Source organism: Pteropus alecto, unplaced genomic scaffold (assembly GCF_000325575.1).
Source record: "Pteropus alecto unplaced genomic scaffold, ASM32557v1 scaffold213, whole genome shotgun sequence".
Lineage (NCBI taxonomy): Eukaryota > Metazoa > Chordata > Mammalia > Chiroptera > Pteropodidae > Pteropus > Pteropus alecto.
Window position 1 is genome coordinate 3,307,900 of NW_006434829.1, and position 7,814 is coordinate 3,315,713.

Genomic DNA, 7,814 nt, shown 5'->3' on the forward strand with positions numbered 1-7,814 from the left:
ACGCCTGCTTGCCAGGCCCACCCGCCTGCCCCAGGACCTTCGCACATGCTGTGCGCCCAGCCAGAAATGCCTTTGCCGTCAATCTCCTCACGGCTGGCTCTCTCTTCCCTCAAGCCTATGCCCCATGGTCACCTCCCCGAAAGGGGCCGTCCCCGACTACCCTCTGCCACCCTCTACTTTCCGCTTCTTCCTTCAACACTAGCTGAAGTTACAACGTGCCGTCATGTTTGGATTTGTTTCTTTGACGCCTGTCACTAGACATGGTCCCTATGAGATCAGGGAGTTGGTCTCAGGTCTCCTGGTCATAAGTCCTAGGATTAAGGAGGATGGGGAGCTCTGGAGAGGGGCTTGTTTTAGAAAAAGTGGGCAGATACCATTTTGTTAAAGACACGCGGGAGGTCGGCCATCTGGGGAAAAGCCTTCTAAGCAGAGGGGACAGTCAGTGCGAAGGCCCCGAGGCATCGCGGGTGTGTTTGAGGCGGCCACCACGAGGAGCAGAGTCGGGAGGGGGACAGTGTGGGTACGAGGTCCGGAGAACCAGGTCTGCCTCCCCCCCGCCCCGCGTTCTTGCCCTGCCCCGCTGCAGTCCCTCGGCTTTCCCGGGGATGGCAAGCTCTCACCACGATGACTCATACCAGCCAAATTCTGACGCACGCAGCCCACGGCGGGGCCGTGGGTACGGGGACGTCAACCCCATACCTGCTGTGGCTGTCTGTTCCATCTCCGGAATCAGTGCCTCTTCTGAGCAGCGGACATTACAGTCCAAACAGTGACCCCCCCGGATCTCGCGGGATGGTGTGGGGAGGGCTCCAGAGCCAGGTGGAGCTGGGCTTAATGCGAATCCCCTCCCAGGTGGCGGCTTAGGCTGGCCGTTTACCTCTCTGAGCCTTAGTTTCCGCAGCTGTCAAGTGGGGGTGGTGGTAGTTCTGATCTTATCAGGCATGGGAGCCTCGGTGAGGTAAATAGTTCAGGCTTGTAAAGCACTTACTGTGGGCAGAGCGTTGCCTGCTTTACACTCATTAACTCGCTTTTTGCAGTAATCCTATGGGGGAGGGTCTGTTCTCCTTTTTACAGGTGAGGAAACAGGCTCAGAGGAGTTGAGTAACTTGCCCAAGGTCACACAGCCTGTTGTCCGGCCCCAGGGTGTGTGTGCCTAAGCATCATGCTGCACAGCCTGTCTAGATCGGTCACCCCTGTGAAGTGCTCAGCTGGCCCAGGGCCCATTATAGAAAGAGCTTTTGAGTCCGGCCCCAGGGTGTGTGCACCTAACCATCATGCTGCAGCCTGTCTAGATCGGTCACCCCTGCGACGTGATCAGCTGGCCCAGGGCCCATTATAGAAAGAGCTTTTGAAAAATACTCCTTACGATGTTGAAGTGCTCTTTGGGATTTTCAAGGGTGATTGGCTGTCTTAGCTCACTGAATTCCTGCAACCACCCCGTGAAGTTGGCTGGGCAGGGGGTCCAGCCCATTTTACAGACGGGGAAAACCGATGCCCAGCCTCACACTCCAGCCACACTGGTCTTCTGTCCAGCCTTTGAACACGCCGAGTCACTTCCTGCGGTACGGTCTTTGCATCTGCTGTTCCTTCCACCTGAATGCTGTTCCCTCACCTTCCGGCTGCCTCCTCCTGAACCTTTGGCTGCCATCTTAAATGGCACCCGCTTAGGGAGACCCTCCCTCCCTGGTCATCCAGTCTCCTTCCTGCCCTCCAGCTCTCTCTGTCCCTCAGCTGCTTCCTGGGTGGCGATCACCGCCATTCCTAACCACGCTCTCTTTTTCTTTGCTTCTTTCATTTGTGACTCCCTAAATCTTGCATGGAAGGGAGTGGGCTCCGGGGGTTGAAGGGACTCCATGCAGGGTGCTCCGCGGCCGATGTCTCTGCAGCAGAGCGTCCAGGCACGACACTCAGAGACACACTGCAGGACTGGCCACCCCGCCCTGGGCGGGCAGCCAGTTCCAGAAGCTGTCCCACCCAGCCCCACGGCTGGCCCCTCTCTCCACCCTGTGGACTCGCTCAGGAATCTGGTACTACGCATGGATGCTGGAACCGAAATCCATACAGAACGCTTGCTGCAAGGGAGTCAGGAAAGCACACCAGTCGGCTTCTGCCATGGGGCAGGGGGCAAGCCAGGAGACGGGGGAGGGGACCATGGCATAGCCTGCCAGAGAGCTGGCTCCATGTGAGTGCCATGCGCTGCTGGGCCCCGGGGCCAGCCTAATAAATACGTGTTTGTGGAGTGCCTGAAAGGTGTCAGAGTTGGGAACTGAACCCAGATCTGACTCAAAGCTGTGCATTCTTTCCATTTTAACTTGCTTCTCGCTTGCTGGACAGGCCCTACCCCCGGGTTTTAGAGCCCCGTGCACTTCGCACACGCAGTGCTGGGCTTTCTGTGGTTCCCGACGGGGCCGGGAGGCTGGAGGGCCCTTCTGAGCCAGGGGAACTAGCCGTATCGATGTTTTCAAAGTGAGAATTATTATTGGCTCTGTTGGGCAGAAGCTCGAAGGGACCGAGGAGGGACAGACACACGCTTAACTCCAAGACTGCAGGTGTCGCCGGCCATGGACAGGCCCAAGGGTTCTGATCTCGCCCGGACCAGGGGCCTGAGCTCTGGGCCCGTGTGCAGGGCGGTTCGGGCCAGGTGCCCTGAGAACCAGGTGCCGTAGCCGCTGCAATGTGGCTTCTCCCAGCCTCGTAGTCTGCACAGGCCACCGCCCTGGGAGAGCTGGGCTTCCGCTGGCTCCCCAGGCCCCACGGGGAGGTCAGGCCACCCAGGGGCTAATTCCTGACATTCTCTGGGAGGCTGAGAAACAGCAAATGTGGTGCAAAGATGCCAGAAAGGAAGCCTCCTTGGATCGCAAGAAAAAATCCAGAAGCGCACGCAGGGATGTCCAAAACCAGATGTCCAAGCTTGAAAAAAAAAAAAGAAAAGAAAAAGAAGAAAGAGAAGGAAAGAAAGAAACAACTTTCATTATGTGTCTTTCAGCAGTTCCGGTGGGATGTGGTCAACACAAGTTGCCCCCGCTTCGACCTGGCCCCCACGCAGCCCCGCACCCCGACGCGACCCCCTGGTATCGACGTGTCATGCCCCTTACCTCCCCAAGCTCCCCGCACGCCCTACCTCATGCCGGCTCCGTCCATTCTAACCGTTCCGGCCTCTTTCTTTTCCCTGGATGCACAGGTGCGGGCCCACCCTGGGGCTTCGGCACTGGCCGTGCCCCTGCCCATGCCCAGTTCCGTGCGGTCCCCTCCCTCACCTCCATGTCGTCGGTGCTCAGATGCCACCTTCTCAGCAAGGCCTTCCCTCGCCTCCCCACCCCTTACACGCTGTCTCCCCTTCCTGATTTAATTTTTCTCAGAGCAGTGACCACCTAAGACAGTATGTACTACATTTATTTGGTTTCCCTCTGCCTTCCAGGAGAGCAGAGACGCGGCCTGTCCCGGTCACCGCTGAATCCCCGGCACCTAGCGTGGTGCCTCGCACACAGCAGGCGCTCCCGAATTAATGAAAGCGCTTCCGGAAGCATCCATGCGTAGGAAAGCTCGTTTCTGCGCATTTACTCCCCCTCCCTTTTTTTTTGCACAAAACGTACCACACCACGCAGACGGCTCTGCACCTGCTCCTTCCTGCCGAACAATGTAACTTGGAGCTCTGCCCTCATCGGAACGCACAGCCCGTTCTCGGCCGCTCCACAGCTGCCACTGCTGCCCTGGAGGACAGCCCAGGAGCGGCGCGGACACTCCACTGGCCGCCGTCCGCACTGGGTGTCTCCCCGTCACTATTCACCTCTCTGTTCCCATCTCGCCAGAGCCTGAGAGCGAAGACTTGAGCAGAAGCCCACGGGCGGGCGGGAGAACACCCCAGAGGTGCAGCCGTGGGAGAAAGTGAGTTGTTTATCTTCAGAGATAATCAAGCCTATCCGACAGGGGTCTGATCTTGGTCCCTGCTTCCTTCTTTCTGAAGTGCACACAGTGTCATAAATAAAGGCGCCGACATCAGAGGAAGCCGGGGTGACAGTGCAGTTTCTTGGGGCAGGGGCGAGGGTGGCTGGGGGGCTCTGAGAGACACCCGGAAGGGGTCTCCGGACTCCCAGGCAGGGCGAGACAGAGAGGCAGGGAACTCTGTCCCCTCCCTCATCCCGTGTCCTGAAATTCACCTTCTCTTTGGACGCCAGGGTATGTCTTCGAAGGGCTTTTCGCACACAGGTGTTAACATGACTTCACATTTTGAGTGTCAGCTCCCCACGGGGTGCCCGTTCCCGAGGGCGGGGCTGTTCTCCTGCTCTGCCCAGTTCCACAGAGCCTGGCACGCAGTAGGCACGTCCTGTAAACGACGGAATGAAGCCGAGTGCATGCGTTAAAAGCAGGCTTTTCTTCCTCCTGCCTGCACTTTTGAAAGTGGGCCCCCTTGTCTGCTAAGGACGTTCCTACTTCCCGTCCCCGCCCGTCCCCCTCTGTTTCGGGCGGGGTGACATGGGGTGGAAAACTGGCCTGGGGAGCTTCTGCTTTGCAGGGGTCACAAACAGCACATCCCCCGCTGGCTGCGGCCCACCCAGGCATTCTGTATTTGGCTTGGCCACACTGGTGTTATAAACAGGATGACTGAGAAAAGCCTGGGGACAGGCTGGGGTGGGGGGCGGGGGTGATGCAGGCCCCACCCATCTCTCTTACTCAGCTCGGGCCCTGAAGCCTTCTGAGTCTGCGGCCCCGTCTTAAAGCAAGTCAAAATTATGAAAAATATATGTAAGTCTCCTGTGCGTACAGTTCTGCCATGCACGCAAGACTTTCCCTGGCATGTCCTCGACTTGTGACCGACAGATCACGCCCTGAGGGTGAGGGATTTACTTTGCCTGTGCCCTGTCGACCAGTCGGGGGCTTTCAGGGGACCTGGCATCAAGGAGGCTCAGGGCACGATGCCTGGAGAATGACCTTCTGGATGCCTGATGTCTCGAGGCCCGCCCAGGCGGCCTATTTTGGGGGCGGGGCCTATTTTGGGGGCGGGCCCTCTGGAGTGGCTGGAATTCTGACTCAGTCAGCCTGAATGGGCATCTCCTGGTGTCAGGCCCTAGCTGTGCCTTGGGAGTTAGCTACCTATCTAGAGTTTGAGACCCATGGAGGGAGGAAAAGGCTGGACTCTGAAATATGCCAGAGGAGTGAGTGCTGGAAAACAGGGTGCAGGGTCAGTGTCCCCACTGGCTTCTGGATTCTCCAGGGCCATGCCTGACGCCCGCCAGCCTCTTTCTCACCCATGTTACGCGCATTCATTTATTCATTTGTTCGTTCACTCTCAACACATTTTAACTGAGCGCTTACCATGTGCTGGAGATACAGCAGTGAGTTAGACGAGGTCTCTGCTGTCATGGAGCTTTTATCACCAGAATCGGTGATAAAAGACAATATATAAGTGACACGCCCAAGATCAATTTTAGGTGGTTGAAAAATGGTGAAGAAAACAGATAGGGTGATGGCCAGCCAGTGTCTTCGGGGTTTTAGCCAGAGGGTCAGGGAAGGCCTTTCTAAGGTGGTGACAGAGGGCCAGGGCCTGAAGTCAGAAGATCGCCATCTGAGGCAGCGGGAACAGCAGGTACAAAGGTCCTGAGGCAGCGATGAGTTCAAGCGCTTGCCATGTATTTAGGAGGAAAGAGCTGAATGTCTGGAGGCGGGGACTGTCTCAGGGCAGAGTTGGCTCCAATGAGGCCAGAGCACCCTGGATGCATGTGACATCCCTCAGCCAGTTCCAGTCTGGTCGGGGCCACTTACTACGTACATGCTGCCCAACGTCCTTGGGTGACTTCCCGATCAGTCTTAGTCCCCTCACCTATGAAACGGGTGTGTCGGAAGCTTTTCCCTCACAAAAGAAAGCCAAGCTGTTCGGGAAGCTCTTAGCTGACCGCACCCCTGGGGCTCAGGGCCTCTGCCGCGTGGGCAGTGTTCCTTGGCAACTTTCCAAAGCTGCTGTTCCCATTTCTGGGGCTGCTGCACAGAGCCCAGGAGCAAATAGTGCACAGAGTAAGTAGCATTTGGGGGGGGTGCCAATCTGGGGGTGAGGGTTGGGGCAGGCAGGGGCTCATCCTTCAGAGACAGGGCTCGGAGCACCCATCTGGACTTGCTAGCTGAGTAAGTCTAGCAATTTAGCTTCTTAATCTGCTCAGGTCTGTTTCCCTATCTGTAATGTGGGATCGGTCCCAGCCCCCTAAATGTCTGAAGGTTTCTGGGGGGAGAATTCGTGAGCTCCTGACAATGTGCACTTGTGTGTCGTGTGCACCCTGCAGCCCACGAGGACAAGATTAATAATCGAAGAGACAGGAGCAGGAAAGAAAGAGGGCGAACTGTCTACAGAAAAAAGCCTTTTTCTGTCTTCAGCGTTTCCATCTGTAGTGTGGTCCGTCCGGACGTGACCCCTGGGACTTTACGAAGTTTTTGGGGAGTCAAAATGTATACGTGGATTTCTGACTGCACGGGGTGGAGATGTTGGCACCCCAACCCTGTGTTGTTTAAGGGACAAACTGTACAGAAGATACCCCACACCCTCCTCAGGTTCGGAATCCCGGAGCTGAATCTCATTGAGATGCAAATCCCAGGAGTAATCTCAGGTGACTCTACGTGGGGGGTGGTGAGGAAGCTGCCTGGTGGGGGTGGGCTGAGGAGGGCTCCCCTCTTCCTGCCTTCCCCCAGGCCTCCCACCTCCGGCTGGGCTTGACCTTCCTTCTGCAGGTCTGGCTGTTTGCTTGTGGATTCCCATGATCTGCTTGGGCAGCTGGTGGGGACAGAACGGGGAGGGTGGGGACACTGACCTGTTCCAAGCTGCAAACTGCTCCTAGCTCCACACACACTTCTCTTTATCAGATCTTGTCAGCCCCGGGTGCTCTGCCCTCCCCAAGAACACTAGCAGCCTGAGGGCGTGGGGAGGGACGGATTGCCACAGGGGAGGCAGGTAACCCTTGCCTGCTGGCAGGAGGTGGGAGCACGGCCAGGACCCTGGAAATCACGTGGCCGCCTCCCCGCCGCAGCCATTCCGCACTCCCCGGGGGGTTCTCAGATGTTGGCAGATGGCAGAACTGAATCTGCTGAGATGCGCTCCAAAAAAGGAAAGTTGAACTAAAAAAAAAAAAAATTCAAACTCTCCAACATCTCAGAGGAAGGCATCGGAGGAGGGAGGATCCGGGCCTGGGGGTCCCAGTGCCCTCTGCCGTTTAAAAAGATCTGCCCTGGTTTGGGAGGGCCACCTCAGAGGGGGCAAATGAGGACACGCAGTTGTCAGGGCAGCCAGTGGGGCTCCTGCGGGAGCTGAGTGCCAGCGCGCGCGTGGGCGAGCGTCCACACGGTGCTTGCGGTGCAGCCTGGGCTCCTGGACTGCGCTCCGAGCTGCCCGCGTCTGTGCACTGCGTCCCTGAATGTCCCCAAATGGCGGTTCACTCGACACATTCTGACGTCCCCAGTGTGTTAGGGCAGGGAACAAATAGCCACAAATCCCCTCCCCGCCCCATGAAACGGACACTGTAGTGAGTAGAACCGCCTGTGTGTGAGCTCGTGTGCGTGCCCGGCGGTTATCTGTGGGTTATCTGAGCTAACACTGGAGCCTGGGGCCGCGCTGCGCTCCTGCGGGGCAGCTGCGAGTTCCCCGCGTGCACTTGGGCTGCATCTTCCGTCCGCTGGTGAGAGACCAGCATCCTACTGTGTGCTACAGCCCTCGAGTGAGCGCCACCGCGCGTGTCCCTGCGCATGTGTGTGTCCCTAAAAGGCCCTTTGCATGGCCCTCTCTGCGCGACCCCTCCCCATCCACCGGCCACTCACGAGTTATAATTTAATAGCTG

The 7,814-nt window shown here is 57.7% G+C and overlaps 1 long non-coding RNA gene across 1 annotated transcript; it reads right to left on the reverse strand.

Annotated features, from left to right (window-relative positions):
• Positions 1-1,246: 1,246 nt before the first annotated feature.
• Positions 1,247-7,802, reverse strand: LOC102895139. The gene is made up of 3 exons (XR_439144.3): positions 6,795-7,802; positions 3,594-4,324; positions 1,247-2,910 (listed from the first exon to the last, which is right to left on the reverse strand). It is a non-coding gene; the product is annotated as an uncharacterized LOC102895139 (long non-coding RNA).
• Between the last annotated feature and the right edge of the window lie 12 nt (positions 7,803-7,814).